Below are 15,525 nucleotides of genomic sequence, written 5' to 3' on the forward strand. Positions count from 1 at the left end.
GCACGATCGTTGGATTTTTTAACGCGCTTGTATGATCGAAACGATTTGCCACTGGAACAAAGCCCCGCACATATTTGCTAACCAGCCAACTTTCAAAGTCACCGTGCGATTTGCGAAAAAATTAAATAAAAGGGACCTCGCGTGGCATTCGATTTACGTATCCAGGCGTGTATGGATCGCCATTTTAAACAATGCGATTGTAACGCGGATTTTTCTCTTTCAAAATTTTGAATTGACCGCAATGGTATTGACTGTCGAAGATAGAACCGTCGTTTACAACAGCAACTATTAAGACGTTTGTCGCTAGCAGAAACATAATGAAAGATATAATTTTGCTCTGACAAACGGCATAAAGATTTTCCAGAATGATAGAAAATAATTTTTCCAGTCAACGGTAATCTAATCTAGTTCATTCTCGGCAACCAAAAATTATACACGCATCTTCCAACGACGCGATTAGGGTCCTAAATTTTCGCTTTCACGAGTCTACTGCATAGCGATTGAAATTTGAATTACATATCATGTGCGAAGAATAAAACACGCTGGAAGCTATTCGTTAATTTTCTTCCTAAAACGTCGCTCGATCGCGTATTAAAACTGAAAAGGATAGTACCGCTATCGCTGTATAAACTCCTGATACGGTCAAAAGATATACGGCTATCTCGTGGAACTTCGAAACCCTTCAGGATGTCGGATATAACGCCAGCTTAAATCCGTAACAGTTATAAACATCACCGACCAGCTTACGGTAATTCCATGCCGGATGTAATGGCAGAACCCGCGTTTCTCTGCAACGCGAAACCGCAAAGTCGAGAGGCATCTTACCGCACTGCTCCCAGCATTCTAGTATGTTTCAATGTTGCCCGGAATTTCACAGTCGAGAAATCTGCCGTGAATCAGTCGAATTCGAACTACTTAACGAGATACGAGGATGAAACCGAGGCAGTGAATTCGACTGAACATTAAAGCGACGTTGCGGGCCACGAGAACAGACCTTTGTTTCTGCCTGATAAACATTTTTTTTTATAAACAACCGCGCCACCGCTTCAACGGTTTTACGGCCGTCGAGATAAACGTCGTTGAAGCTACCATGAGGGGAGACGTCACGAGAAGCGGAGAAAACAAGCGGCAGACGTAAGCAAATAAAGCTTAGGATAATTCTGTGTGTCTATTTGCACGGTTTACAGCTTACGATTTCAGCGCAAACTGTAACGAGCCATCCTTTCTTCTCCATTCTTTAGGCTTACGATATATTATCGAATATAGAGCTTTGCTCAGATTAGTCAAGTTGGCTGAATTCAAGCAATTAAAATTTGAGCAGCAAGCAAGCAAAATTGAGCAACAACATATTAATATTTGAGTATTAGATTGTCATTTTTACTCGAATCGAAATATTCTTTCAAGTTTCTACGATTAAAGGCAGCTCGAGCTTCGCTTAAATCAGTGAAACTGTTGGCAATTGATACTGCCACGCCGAAATCACATGTTTCACTCAGGACGCCACGGAAATATTTTTATTATTCAAAGCATATAATGGCAAAATAATAATAAATTGACGATGTAAGACAACATTCTTCCCCAATGGGCCATTTACCTTATTGGTGGTCACGGGTCACCACCGTGGTGCCTTGGTAACAGTTGATAGCGACATATTATAACAAGGCTTCGTTTATTTCAACAAACCATTAGCGTCCGTTATTTCGTCGTAAGCAAAACGTGCAGAATATATTGTTGAAACGTGTAGAAGATATTGGTAAACGGTATTTGCTCGTTCTATATGTAATAGTAAGGTATGTTCACGCTTCTAACTTCAATTATATGATTATAAAGCAGCATTTACGATTATTTTCTAAACTGTGTTTATAATAATATTCGTAGATTACCCCTCAAAGATATGGCTGCAAACACAGTGCACCATTAGAAGCAAGATCTGTTCTCATTTTCTTTTTATCGATGTTCTAATAAAAATGTTTAATCGTTCAATGGGGCACTTTTTATTTCAAAGTATCTTCTGTTTGTCGGTTATATTCAAAATGCCTTAACTGTCAATTTTCATACAATTTTTACAATTGTAGGAAGTTCAAGCTGTAGGAAGGTCAACTAATGACCACCGTGGCGTCACAGGAGAAACCGTGGCCAGTCATATATGACCCACGTGGCAGTCAAAGTGTTAAATGACCTAGCAGTTGCTTGTTTCGTAGTTACCGAAATCGACGCCCTAAATCGACATGACTTTCTTTAAGCTTTACGTCTTATCATATCTCGTATATGTAATATCTCTGCCATGCGTACAGTCATACGTGGTAATTGACATTTTACATTCACGCATTGCTTCCTGTTTAGTCTTCGTAAAGTACCCTTGATCGTTAAGTGACTTGAATTCGAGCAACATAGGGCGTTTAATTCCAATCTTGTCGTTGCACTATGAAATTACACGATTCGTGGCGAATCTAGGGGTGACGATCCAGAAGAGGTTCGCGAGGAACATGCGCTAGATTCGCGATTCACCGGTTGGAATCGATAGATATTCGACTGCGTGCTACCAAATCGAGTGACATTGCTTGCAAAACGTTTAACGACGAATCGAGCGGAGCAAATTTCCTATAAATCTAGTAAAACTGATTCCACGGAAACGCGCAAGCGCCAGAGTCTTTAACACGCGATGCTGGCGAAATTTCATTTTCTTCCACTCTGTGGGATACGAGAGTAAACGAAACACGGACGAGAGGGTTCGTAACACAATGCCTAAAGGACGACGGATCACGCGGGCTCGCCATTAATTCCGAACGACCGACGGCTTACAAAGCAGCGCGCGCTGACCTTAGTTAGATTACGTTTGCATTAGGAACTCGAGCGGAATGCCGCTCTCGAACGGCTACATCGCCACAATTTACAGTTCACACGTCGTGAACTAACGACGGATGACCGATCCGTACTCTGATCTGCCTCCATTCGACCGAGATTCTCGTATACGCGTCGACACCAAGATACGGAATCTCGCTCATAGACCATCGCGGAATCGCTCGATGAAACATCAGACAAAACGTCGCTTTTCGCTTGCTCCTCGATTAACTTGTCCGTTGCAGTCGGATTTATGGTAAAGATAAAATTACGTCGTCTTTCAACGCTATAAACTCGTGTACTAGTACCGAAAAATTGTTTACCATGCGCTCTGAGCCTATTTACTCCACTGTACGTGTGGACGCGTGTGCCTGTTCGTATAAACGAAGTTCTATTTCGTTAGGATGCTTGCTGATACATATCCTCGAAGCTATGATTTAATAATAAGGAGAAGGTTCCTGGTAACAATTATCGATATCGATCGATCATGCGTAGCTGCTTCGCGCCGAAAAACACGTGCGTTTAAACGCGTTCGAGCGACTCGGGTGGTTCAAGTGAAAAGACTGACGCGTATGAAAGAGAGAAAGAAGACACTGCGTTTATATATTGCGTTTTTATTACGCGACGATCGATACGATCGATTGCCATGTAATTTTAATGGCTGCTCTTCCCGTAATGTCTATACTTGCGCGATTTATCGAGGCGTGGGAACCTTTACAATTCTAATTTATCGCCCTCTAACTATCGGGGAGAGGGGTGCGGAGTAACGAGAAGCGATTCACAGCGAACGTGACGACTCGAGATCGAAGGCCACATCGGTGAACGTCCAAGTGAATTTAATTCAAATCGCACCGCAGAACAGAATATTAATTGAATCGGAAAATTCGTTCTCCCTTTCGCGGAGGAATATCGATGTATGTAGTGGCCGATTAAAATTATAGCCTGCCACGATTCCGGGAAAAAATTTCATCTACGATCAACAACCGATGGGCTGTGCGTAACAAGCTGGGGAAAAAATCAAAGCGAGACGAATTAGCCGTTGATAGATCGTTAGGGCGCAGCCAACGAACTTCCATTTCTGCTCGCACGTCTCGCTCCAACTTTTATTACACGCTGCAAAATTTTTATCAATTTTTTTTTGATTTTCCGCATTTTTTTTCTTTTTTCTTTAAATTGTTCGTTCGCTCGTTCCTCAATTTCGTCAAATAAAACGAAGAGCGATTCGACGAGGAACGTGACAAGCCCGCGGCGAAGATCACATCCATCTGCACGGAACGAATATTAATTCAAATCGCGTTTCAAAATGGAATATTAATCGAATCGAAATACTCTTCGTCTTTCTTTTTGTTTTATTTCGTTGACATGCGGTTTGGTGTTTTCACGTCATGCTTGAATTTTCATTTTACAGTCGACGAGAGCCTCCGATGGACACCTAGGTACCTTCTCCGTTCGAATGATACGCTTCCCTTTTTTTTTTTTTTTTTTTTTTGCATTTAACATATTCGCTCAGTGAAACAAAAGTTCTGACCATTAAATGACGTACATTGGAGCGTATAAATATCTGAACACCTAATGCATTTCGAGCAAAAGGATGATATTTTTGTTTCTAACGTTATGATCGAAGAAGCATACTTTATTTTCCCGAAATTTTCAGTTTTCCACTTCTGCAGGTACAGTAAAAAACGAGTCGTGCCAAACAATTCTATTTTAAAAATATAAAATCATAATTACGTAACAAGAAAAATATACCAAATTGACGGAGGAAAAGCGGGAACGGGTACTCGTGTATTCGGTTGCCAATATGAAAGTTAAATTTGCGCAGCAAAAGTTTAATATAATTCTCTGACGTAACTTTCCAGCTTCAAACGATTTGTTTGCAACGACCACGTCATTTCCTAGATTTCGACGATTATCGAGCAACCGGCGAACACAAGCAATTCATGTTTCTACGTCAGAAACGAGGGGTTTAACTTCAGCCTTGACTCGTCCCGTCGCGTCGTGCCACTTAATCGTCGGTAGCTCGAAACTCATTGGCGCTCCGACGACGAACTCAATTTGTCGGAAACGTTTGCCGGCTAACGCATTAAACCAAAGTTAGTTAACAGGGGAGACGTTACAAAGGGGTCGGAAACGTAACGAGAATATATTAGGCTTCTAATATGGAGACAAAAATGAACCTGCCAAGTGTCGACATTTCCTCCGACATTTCACATTACCTTAACTATAAATTGAGCCTGGAAAGTTTATCCGTGACAACGAAATGATATTACGAAGAAAAAAAAAAAAAGAAAGAAGAAACGTTCCGTGGTGTGGTTTAATTTAACTTCAGCCATGAGCTTCAAATTAAAACCTATTTATCTAGCCCACGTTGAATCAAGAAGATTAGCTATCCAAAGAATCGTGTATTCCGCGAACTCGTTGTCTCTTTACCTTTTTTCCTGCTGCTTGTTAAACAAGAACAACGTATAAAACCTTCTCGAGAGATCTCAGCGAACTGTATCGATAAATAAGCGTAATCGGTAAACGTTTTCGTCGTAAGCCAACGCTAACGCAACATCGTCCTCTCGAATTCGTCCCAATCACCATTTGCCTCGAAGATTCCCGTACGTATGGACGGATACACGAAGCAACGACCGCGAGCCGACATTGTTTGCCAATTTCTAGCAAATATCTCGAATAACGAGGATATTTTATCCCCTCTCCGCTTCCCATCCATTGTTTCATCGTCCATCCAACAATTATCGTCCAAACGATAGATTCTAGTCCATACCATCGGATATTATCCAATTACGAATGGATTTACAGCAATTATTCCATTATTGGCCGTTCTCGTTGCACAAGGTCATTGACAGAGTGTGACGATTAGAAGGGTCGTTCGAACGATCGAGGAAATCGGTGGTGCTAACTCATCGAACGATCGAGGGAAATTGCACGGAACTTGGGGGAAACGCGCACCTTGCCCCGCGATACAAACCGAATATCGCGCACTGACCGATAACTATAGCTAGCCGAGTTCGCTTGAAAACTTATCGTTTCCCTTCTAGCGAGCAATGCATAACGGGCAGCAGATAACGACAAGCAGAAGAGATTACCCTCGCAATTAACCGATCCTTATTACGTGCGCCAAGTTACTTCGCAACTAATGGTGCGCCATGCTCGAATAACTGCCCTCGGCTATGCCCACGTCGCCGCGTCGATTTGATTCGCTCCTCGCCAGGGAGTACTTTGTCCCGCGATAATTACTCACTCACGAACAACAATATACACGTTCGACGAAAATTATCAGAATGGATACGCTGGACGAACGTAATACGAGTCTTCGTTTCGTCGTAGAGGAACGTCCAAGAATATGTACGACGAGAATAAATTAAAGCTAAGGACGAGGAGTGTTGCGTCTCGATCCTGGGTCAGTCTGTATAAATTGATCGAGTTACGAGAGCTTTATTTAGGCTAACGATCTTGCTAATTCCAGACGTGAATACTTGAACCATTATCGCTCAATTTCAGCTAATTTTATGGTTTGCCATCGCATTTCTCTGTTGAAGGAAAGGGTGCCGAGATTTCAAGAAAATACGTCATCCTGAGAATCTCGACGGATTATAAGCTGAATTTTAGAACTATGCTTCTACATAGAAAAGAGAAAAAGAAAAGACAAGGAATGCGACTTATCATATTTTTCATCTATGATCTTCGATTGTAAAGTAATACGAAAAGCTACGTTAACATCGTCGTAAAAAGCATCGATCTCTTTTCATTTTGTAATTACGTGTAACAAAAATTTCCAAATTTTACGTATTTTTAGACGCCGTTAGTGTACAGTTCCCGCATTCAAATGTAAATCATGCGAAAAAGACAATGTTTGCGCGATTCAGATTGTAAATCGACTGATATCGCGAACTGATCGTTGCATTGGTTTGGTCGTTGCATTGAAAAGGCGAACAACGTAAAATCGTATTTCTCGATGCTTTCAGGGATTCTGCGTTTCGTCGCACCATTGTACGAAATAGCTTCCGGACACAAGTACAGAGCAGGCAGTTACCGATCCGCGTCAAACAGTACGCGCGATACACGGAGTGAGTGTGAGATGGCGAGGATGAAACGACTTGACGCGATACGACGCGATACGACGCGATACGATTCGACACCATGCGACCCGGCACGAAAGAGGGTTTCCAGTGTCGTCGCAGCTCGTTCGAAGGCACGAGGAATTTCTTACACTCGAAGCATTCATGCGAGAAATTCCGAGCACGTAAATCTTGGCAAATCTTGCGAGTGGCCTTCTACCCTCCTCCCCTCCGCTCCCTATCCATCCAGTTCGTTCTCTATTTTCATCCTCTTTTCTTGCCTCTTTGCCGGCCTTTTTCTCGATGTTTCCGAGCTATGCAAACGAGCGTATTCGTGACTCGACAGAAGACGACTTTAGGGAACGTTTTCACGTTTCGCCGAGCCTACTCTGAACCTGTTCAGCGTCGAGTATTAAACGAGCTTAGCGATCCTTTGCCTCGTGGCGCGAGCATCTCGACCTCGTCTCATCGAGGATTCTGCCGCGATGAAAATTTCCCGTTCCGCTCGTCTTTCGAAACACCGATAAAATAAAAATAGCCGATGATGTTGACAAAATATCAATTTATGAACATACGTTTGTCCAATGTTTGGACAAATGTTCACGCGTCAAAGCGATCTGTTTCATCGATCTATCGAACAGCGAAAAAACACGCCCGTTCCCACCGGGCTACATGTTAATTTCATATCTCCTCGTGTACGTCGACCGCCTCGAGGATCGAGACTCGCTGTTACGTAAAAACGTCCGTTGTACGTTCTTCCTCTGATTTTCTTGCTTCGGTAGATAATCTAACGCAGCGATCGAGATCCCGTTTCAGCGTGAATCAACCTGGTCGAGGTAATTTCACAAGAGTGTTTCATCCAGTCGATATAGCTAAACCTATTTTCAAGAAAAGATTGTTACGATTACGAACACACGTCGCGTAGTATTAATCTTACAACTTTAGAGAACAGAGGAAAAGTATTTCACGTTTTATTCGTATATGCGTACTTGACGCGACTCTATCGAGAATCTTAGTCAAAAGTGGCATGGACTTTAACGACTCTAGCCCTTAGGGACAACGAACGCGTTTCTATGACGAGACTCGTGTTATTATTTGATAATATCCGCGGCTGTTAATGAAGCCGGCTACCTAAGCACCTCACCTCCTACTCGTCGTGCTCGACTTCTCGGTCATGCTGGAAGCGCTACAGCGAACGTTATCATAGGCAGGCTCGTGAATCCTCCGGTAAGTCATAAACTTGGCTAACTTCGACATGCTATCTTAGCCCGTAAATTGACCAAGAAGCCACGACTAATTTTCATGCCCGCGCAAACCCTTTCGAGTCTCTGAGTACGGAACAGACCGTGTAATCTCGGGCTTTCCCGGTTGCTCGTGTTATCGCGCGCGTTCCCAACAGGTTAACAAATCCAGTCACCATTCGTTATTAATATACGTGCACGTGCACGGAACTAATTGCTTTGAAGCGAATCGAACCCCGTTACGCTATTGTCCACGCTACCGGTTCGCTTTTACGGTCCCTCGACTGCATTTGCGACTGTTCGTGAAAGCGCGATACGTTCGGCTAACAACTTCTACACCTACACACGTCGGAATTTCCCCGAGTTTCCAGACCGATCGTCGAAACCGTTCGAACACAGCAGCGCAACGCTCCGCCGCGAGAAATTCCCTTCTGCCGGATTAAACGAACCGATCGAGCAAACGAATCCCTCTATTCCACGTTCTTAGGCGGTCCAACTGCGAATACCTTCGACGATTCTCGGCAGACCTATAGTTTAAAAGAACTCCAAGCATTCGCCACGCAAAGCGCGCTACGCAAAAAAACGAACATTCCGCTGTATCGTCCTCCTTCAAGCTGCCGACTTCTTTTTCCAGAATTTCCTTCCATTTAATACCGTTGAAATTTTCCTGTCTTACGATGACGCGACAAAAACCGACGTATCTCTTCTTCTTCTCCTTTTCTCTCTCTTTCTCTCTCTCTCTCTCTCTTTCTCTCTTTATTTCTTGATTGCCAGCTTACTTTTTCAGTCGTCCTTCGAAACTCAACAGGAATATTGTTCCCTCGGATGCACGCAAACGCAACGTATTACACCGCCTATGGAGTATGTTCGCCTCGGGTCGACAGGGGTCATGAATAAGAAACGGAAAGAATGGATCCGTGCTCATTGCGAGGAAAAATATGCGAGAGCGGTGATGCGTGGTGAGTCGACGAAACCGAGACAGTGGAAGAAATAGCAAACGAAGGTTAAGATTTTCTGCGTAAAAGTTGGCAAAATTCAAAGCGAGAAAATGGAGGAGGCAAGTGCAACGAACAGAGGACGAAGGCGTGAGAAGGGAAATGCGCAGGATTCCAAACTCTCGATTCCTCTGGCCAATTTTTTCTTGTCGAAACACCTTCGCTTCGCTGTCGCAGGATCGAAGATTAAAGTCTCACCACGACCCGAACGTAATTACTTCAGTTCTCTTTCATCTTCGTCCTATCTGTCGCCTTGGGCAAACTGTAAGTCCCTTGCTGGGTCAACCCGTTCTCTAAAGGCTTTTAAGTGCGACAGTTTATTTGCTCGGCTGCGGTTCGACGTAGAAAGCGGAGAAGACTCTCCAATGTCTCTGAGATCGAGCACCATCAGCCGTCGAACGAACATACGTGCGCGCAAAATGAGTTTTCCCCTTCTGTCTTCCACCTTTCTCGCATACGTAAGGATAAGTTCCTTTCTCCTCTCGAAAACACGCGGTTCCCTGAGCCAAGAAAATTCCTTTTAAAACTTCCAGTTACTTTTGCGCCGCGAGAATTCACCGTCCTTCCATCGTCGTTCTTGCTTCGGCTACACCCTATATATATTCCGCCTCTCTAAAATTCCACAGAGTACGCGTGGCTACGTTGGTAAAGCTTCGATGCTCATCGTCCTCTTCCATTCGCCTGCCTCTCTCTGTCTCCCTATCCGCTTTTGCTCCGGTTCTCCCGGTCTCTTGTTTGTACAAGAATAATGAGTCGCAATCTCGTTTAAAGCGAATACCGGAGTAATCGCAGGACTAGTATTTTCCAGTCAACGTAGCATCAACTGTGTTCGACAGATTTTGACGTGAAACAAAGTAATTGAACCTCGACAGAACTTAACCGTTATTATGGCTCTCCTGAGACTCCATTCGATGATCGAGCATTTCAAGGATCGTCCTTGTCGTTGCCGTCTTTGGTTTATTCGACGAGACTGTTCGCCATTTAAGTCGAAAGAAAATTCGTCTTTCTTGCCCTACCTAAACGAACGGAGTGTACATTTTGGGATTTACCACGATCGTGGTATAAACTTCGATCAAATCGAACATTTCATTCGCACAAACGCGTCTCTCTCCATATATTTGCATTTCGTGCCTTATCTTCTCCCCGTCGCGGTACTCGCGCCCGCATCGTGTCGGATATCACAGCCGAAACAGCAGGTATAAGGGAACCTGTTCGTCTTCCAAAATGATGATTCCATCGTTTGAAAGACTACAATAGGTAGGTCCGATTTCAATGGTGTACGTGATATCGAGACCGCAGTCGTATACGATCTCGGCAATTGGCTCTGTTACCTCTATGCGATCCCCTTTAAAGGGATACCTCTACAATGGATCCCAGTCGTTGGAACACTAACCGCGAATCGAAAGAGATTTATCAATCGATCGTTTTCCATGACCCTTTCGTAATCGAGAGTGCAAACACACGATCCCTTTCATGATCGTCGCTGATCTCTCGCTAGCCACCACGAATCGCGTTTGCCCTGCGATTCTTAAAACGAATTTAGATTTCACGTATTGCATTTGCATGGCAAACTATTTGTCGATAAAGTAGATAACTCGTCCGATCGTGCCGGTTTATATCCAAAGTGAACGTTCGAAACGATCAGCGAATAAGATAGAACGAGACTGTACAGTCGATGAAATGAAAAGACGATTCGTTCGTAGCGGAGTGAAACTGATCTGCTAACGAGTAAACAAGCGTTCATGATATTTTTCCGCAAGAAATAAATATATTAACTCGATACCGATACTCGATGTTTCGATCACCGATACTTTGAAGCTAGTAAAATGAATTCATCCATTGAACCGACACAGATACTTTGACTTTCATTTTTCTCATTCTCATTCATTCTCTCATTTTTCTCATTCATTCTCTGCGGATGAATCATCCGCCCTGAGCATCCAAGATCCGAATGTATAGATTTGCCTTTACCAGTTGTTTCATTCTCACAAATTCGAATACCTTTATACCAGCGCGCATACAATTTCTACAATCAAAATTCCGTGAATTTCTCTGCTCGTACTTCGTACAGAGAGGAAGTTTTTGTTTGCTTTGAAAAAACCAATCGGTTTTTCAGCCTCCCGAAGAGAGATCGTCGCTGATTCCGAACAACCGTACTTGCAGTTTCGAAAGATAAACGAGTGCTCGCATTCGGCCATCCGTATACCGGCTCAGCCATTTGCAAAGTTAATCGTTACGCGCGTAAACGGTCGTGCGCGAGCCTCGCATGGCAGTGAAATGTGACGACACAAACCAGACCAGCGGTACTACGCGTCAGTAATATACGTACGCGCGCGTTTAACTCCGCCTCGTATTCTCTATGTATACATATTGTATTTTACTCTCACCTTCGTTTTTGATCCGATAAACAGCTTGCAGGTAAAGAAGACAATTTTTAGCGAAGAGTCGAAACGATGAATATAACGGATATCGGTAACGATTCTTTCTTATTTTCCAGAAATTCAAGAAATTTTCTAACGATACAGAGATACGATACGGTGAAAAATGACGGACAGAACGTAACAGGGTTAACGCGGAATGCCAATGCGATAACCACAGAGCGAAAATCTTTTGCGAAAGTTCTTTCGTTTCTGTAACCTTGTTTCGAACTTAGCAAGTATAATACTTCGTGCGTGGTGAAATTCAACGTTGCCCAACGCTATCGCAAATCACGCTATGTATTCGCTTATCTCGGACATTGTTTCAGAAAGCTAGTTATCACTGTCAAAGTTCAAGCTCGTCATTCTTGTCTGGAAGTAGTTAGTAGTCTATGTAGACGGAACTTAGTTTAATGCAAGCTACAGAGAGGCGACAGGCTCTTCGATCGAGTACCCGTCCACTTTGACATTGATGTATCTACTACAGGCTATCAAGATGAAATTCGATTCTCTCTCTCTCTCTCGCTCTCTCTGTCTTTTTTCTGGCAATTACTAGCGAATTAAAATGAAAAAAACAAACAGAGCGGTAAAATTCCGGGCGTGCAAACGTCCAGAGTAATAAACGTACGCGCGAAATAAATTTAATCTGCACATAAAAACGGTGGTCGCGCTGACGCGGCAACTGGACTGGACTGGACTTTACCTGGTCCGACCGGCAGCGAACGGACATCTGTAAAGCGCACCGCCATATGGCACATTCATATCGTTCGTATCGACACCGATCGAGCAATTTTTGCACGGAACTTAATTTCGACCAGCGGTCGCCGAAACGCGAGCTAAACACGAGCCGTTGAGTCACTGGACCAAGAAAAGCTACGTTGACTGGCTGGGTGTCTGACTGCCGCGCATTTCGAAACGAAGACTCAACGAACAAGACGAGAAACAAAGTCGGGGAAAAGAAGGAGACAAACCAAGAACGAGGAACGCACAAAGATAGAATAGAGACGAGTCTCATCCATCACATGCGAAACACGAGGAATCGCGTGGATAGCATTTTGCGGTGTCGGCCGTTGCTCCAGCAACCCTTTTTCGGCGTTTTGCTCCCAGATGCAGGGTTGAAAGCGGATTATGGTGATAAAGAGAAACGGAGAATCGCAGGAAACGAGAAAGGGAGGAAGAGAAAAGGCAGGGAAGGGGGGAAAGGTAGATAGGTGTAGGCGGTATAACCAAGGAACGATGGAGAAAGGGTAGAATGGAAGCAAACCAGCCAAGCTCCCAGCTTTCGATGCATCCCATTATGGAAATGCGACCTCTCGCGGCTCTTGAAAATTATGTTGATGTTATGCGGGACACCCCTTCTTCGTACATTCCTCTCGACCATCGCTTCCGCGACCTCCTCGACTTTTTCTCTCCTTCTCCCTTTCTACCAGCGGCCCTCATCGAGGTCCAAGTTGAAAACAGTTTTCGGCTTATCTTGAATTCATAAAATACAATTATCTTTTTCTTCGCTTCTTTCGACCGCTCGAACGTCGAAACGAGCTTCGACCTCCGGAGGCGCCGTATTCGAGATTTTGGTTGCTCCACGGTGGATACAGTCGTCGTTCTCGGCTCATCGGCCTCCTTTTGTCGCTACCCGAGAGATCCTCTTAAACCGAATTATGACCGCAGACGCGTACTAGAACGCGTTTACACACACCGAGACGCGTCGAGGTCGACGAATGAAATACGAAGCTGGAAGCGGAGACGGTCAGATGGAACAGCCGAGAGGAGGAAACGGTGGAATCGAGGTTACAGGGTAGTTTCACCTCGAGAATTCCGTGTCAAGATACTAGCAAGGAGTCGGAAGGAGCGATGGAGGTTGTGCATTACTCTTACGAAAGGAGTGACGATGTTATTCGTCTTCGGGACAGTTTCAGAGTGGCTTTGTCAAGAAAAGTCTCGATGGAAATTAATAACAACAGGGCGCTGTGTTGATTTTTCATTCTTTCAAACATTAGACACAACCCTTCAGATCCTATTCTACGCCTAAGCTATTATTCGCACGTGATTCGAATGAACTTTCTGCCTTATCCGCATACGAACTTCCATCGTACGAACGAAAGATCATAGACAGCGAAGAGTATCGATCGACTTGCCCTACATCAACTCCACTTGTACGAACTTGAGCTTGCTCTCGACTGGTTTGTACGTACGCATAAACCACTTTTGACCCAAGACGCGTGCATTCCCGGAAGTTTTCAGTCAGGAAAAGTCATCCGCTAGTGCCACATAGTCGTGCTGCTCGCGATACTTTACAACGTTGATGCAGTAACCACGGCATTACAGTGCAACCTGATCAATCGGCGCGGTTTGGATTATTCGACCGCAACCACCGCCTCGACGAGTCATTGATAATATATGGTTCCATTTGCAAAAGGGTGGTTGCAGCGGTTCATTAACGCTTCTCCGTATGCGCAGGCCGTATAATCGATAAGATATATTGTTCCGAGAGCCGAGAGCAACCGACAACCTACTCTCCTAACCTCTGGAGCCGAGCACATTAAACACCCGGCAGCGAACGAACGAACAGCGAGAAGAAAAGTATCCAGCCGGTAGTAAAGTTCCCATTGAACATTACGCGGAAACTTTCCGCGTTTATCTTTGCTGTGCTCCGGTGGTTTCGAAAGCGAACGCGACGCCAGAGAGTTTTACCGTTAACGGCGCGCGATTTTATTGCGACACTAAAATTTCCGTAATTGTCCGGCTTTTCCTTACCGTTCGCTCGTTTTTTACACGTCTAATAAACTCTCTGCGAAAACGAGCTTGGAATACGCAGCAACTTTCTTCATATCGATACTCCACTTGTAGCTCTTCGTTCGTTCGCGGTTCAACCACAAACGAATGGAAACAGCCACATTTGTATCAGGCTTCTATAGAAATTCAAGATAATCGACATTCTCTGTTTGTACTTTTCAAGCCGCCCGTTTTATCTTTCATATTATCACCATCACGATTATCGTCAGATGGTGCGAAGTGTCCGACGATCGAATTCGAATGCACGACGTTTCCCCGCAACAAATTCACTGAAATTATTCCTATCGAAAATACCGTTTCGTCGATGAATTATCGATACCGAAATTTACAATTGGCAGAAAAAACGCGTTAAATTAAAAATCGACTCACCGGTGTCGGCGTACACGTGATTCCACCCTTGCCATTGCTCTTTCTCTTCTTTTTTTTTCACCAGCGGCAAATCATTGGAGGAGTTTATGCGCGGACAGCGAAAGCTGTACGCGTTCAATAACGTAGTTCCACGGAAAATATTCATGGGCCGCGCTCATCTGAAAGTCAAAAAATGGATGCTGAGTGAAAAGGCCGTTCACGCGCTGCTAAAAGCGTTATACACTCGACCGAAAGAACACGGGAGAAAATTTATTAAAAGTATAATAAGGTCGTGACAGGACACGGCCAATATACCAGTTTTACGTTTATTTGCGTGATCTTGAACATTTTTAAAGAGAAACATCGAGAACGTGCCGGGGCACGTGAGTCTGGACATCGCTTTCCAAGATTTCGCGGAACGTTTCTCGCGTGTGAATTTCGACCAACGAGGATATACGCGTGCTCCACACATACAGCCGTGTAAAGCGTTTCTCGCGAGGAAAAACTGGAATCAACTCGAACTTGTCGAGCAGTGCCGAGAGAAAAAAGCAACAAATAAATAACAGAAATGCATCAAATGCGTAAACATGACGATAAGTCTTACGCAGCGCTACGTTGCATTGCGTAGAACCAGCTACAGCTGCGTCTATAGAATTTTACGTCCGTGCAACACCGACGATCGAGAAATGCTACGATTAGGAAAATTAAAGTTGATCAAGGCGATGATTCTTTTCTTCTTAGAATGTAAGCTTAAATCTTTGAGCCTAACAGGTTGATTACCATTTTCAGTTATGTCATATTAAGATTCTCCTGTTTGATTCTCTCT

The sequence above is a fragment of the Bombus impatiens genome, unplaced genomic scaffold (genome assembly GCF_000188095.3).
Source record: "Bombus impatiens unplaced genomic scaffold, BIMP_2.2 scf_1112, whole genome shotgun sequence".
Lineage (NCBI taxonomy): Eukaryota > Metazoa > Arthropoda > Insecta > Hymenoptera > Apidae > Bombus > Bombus impatiens.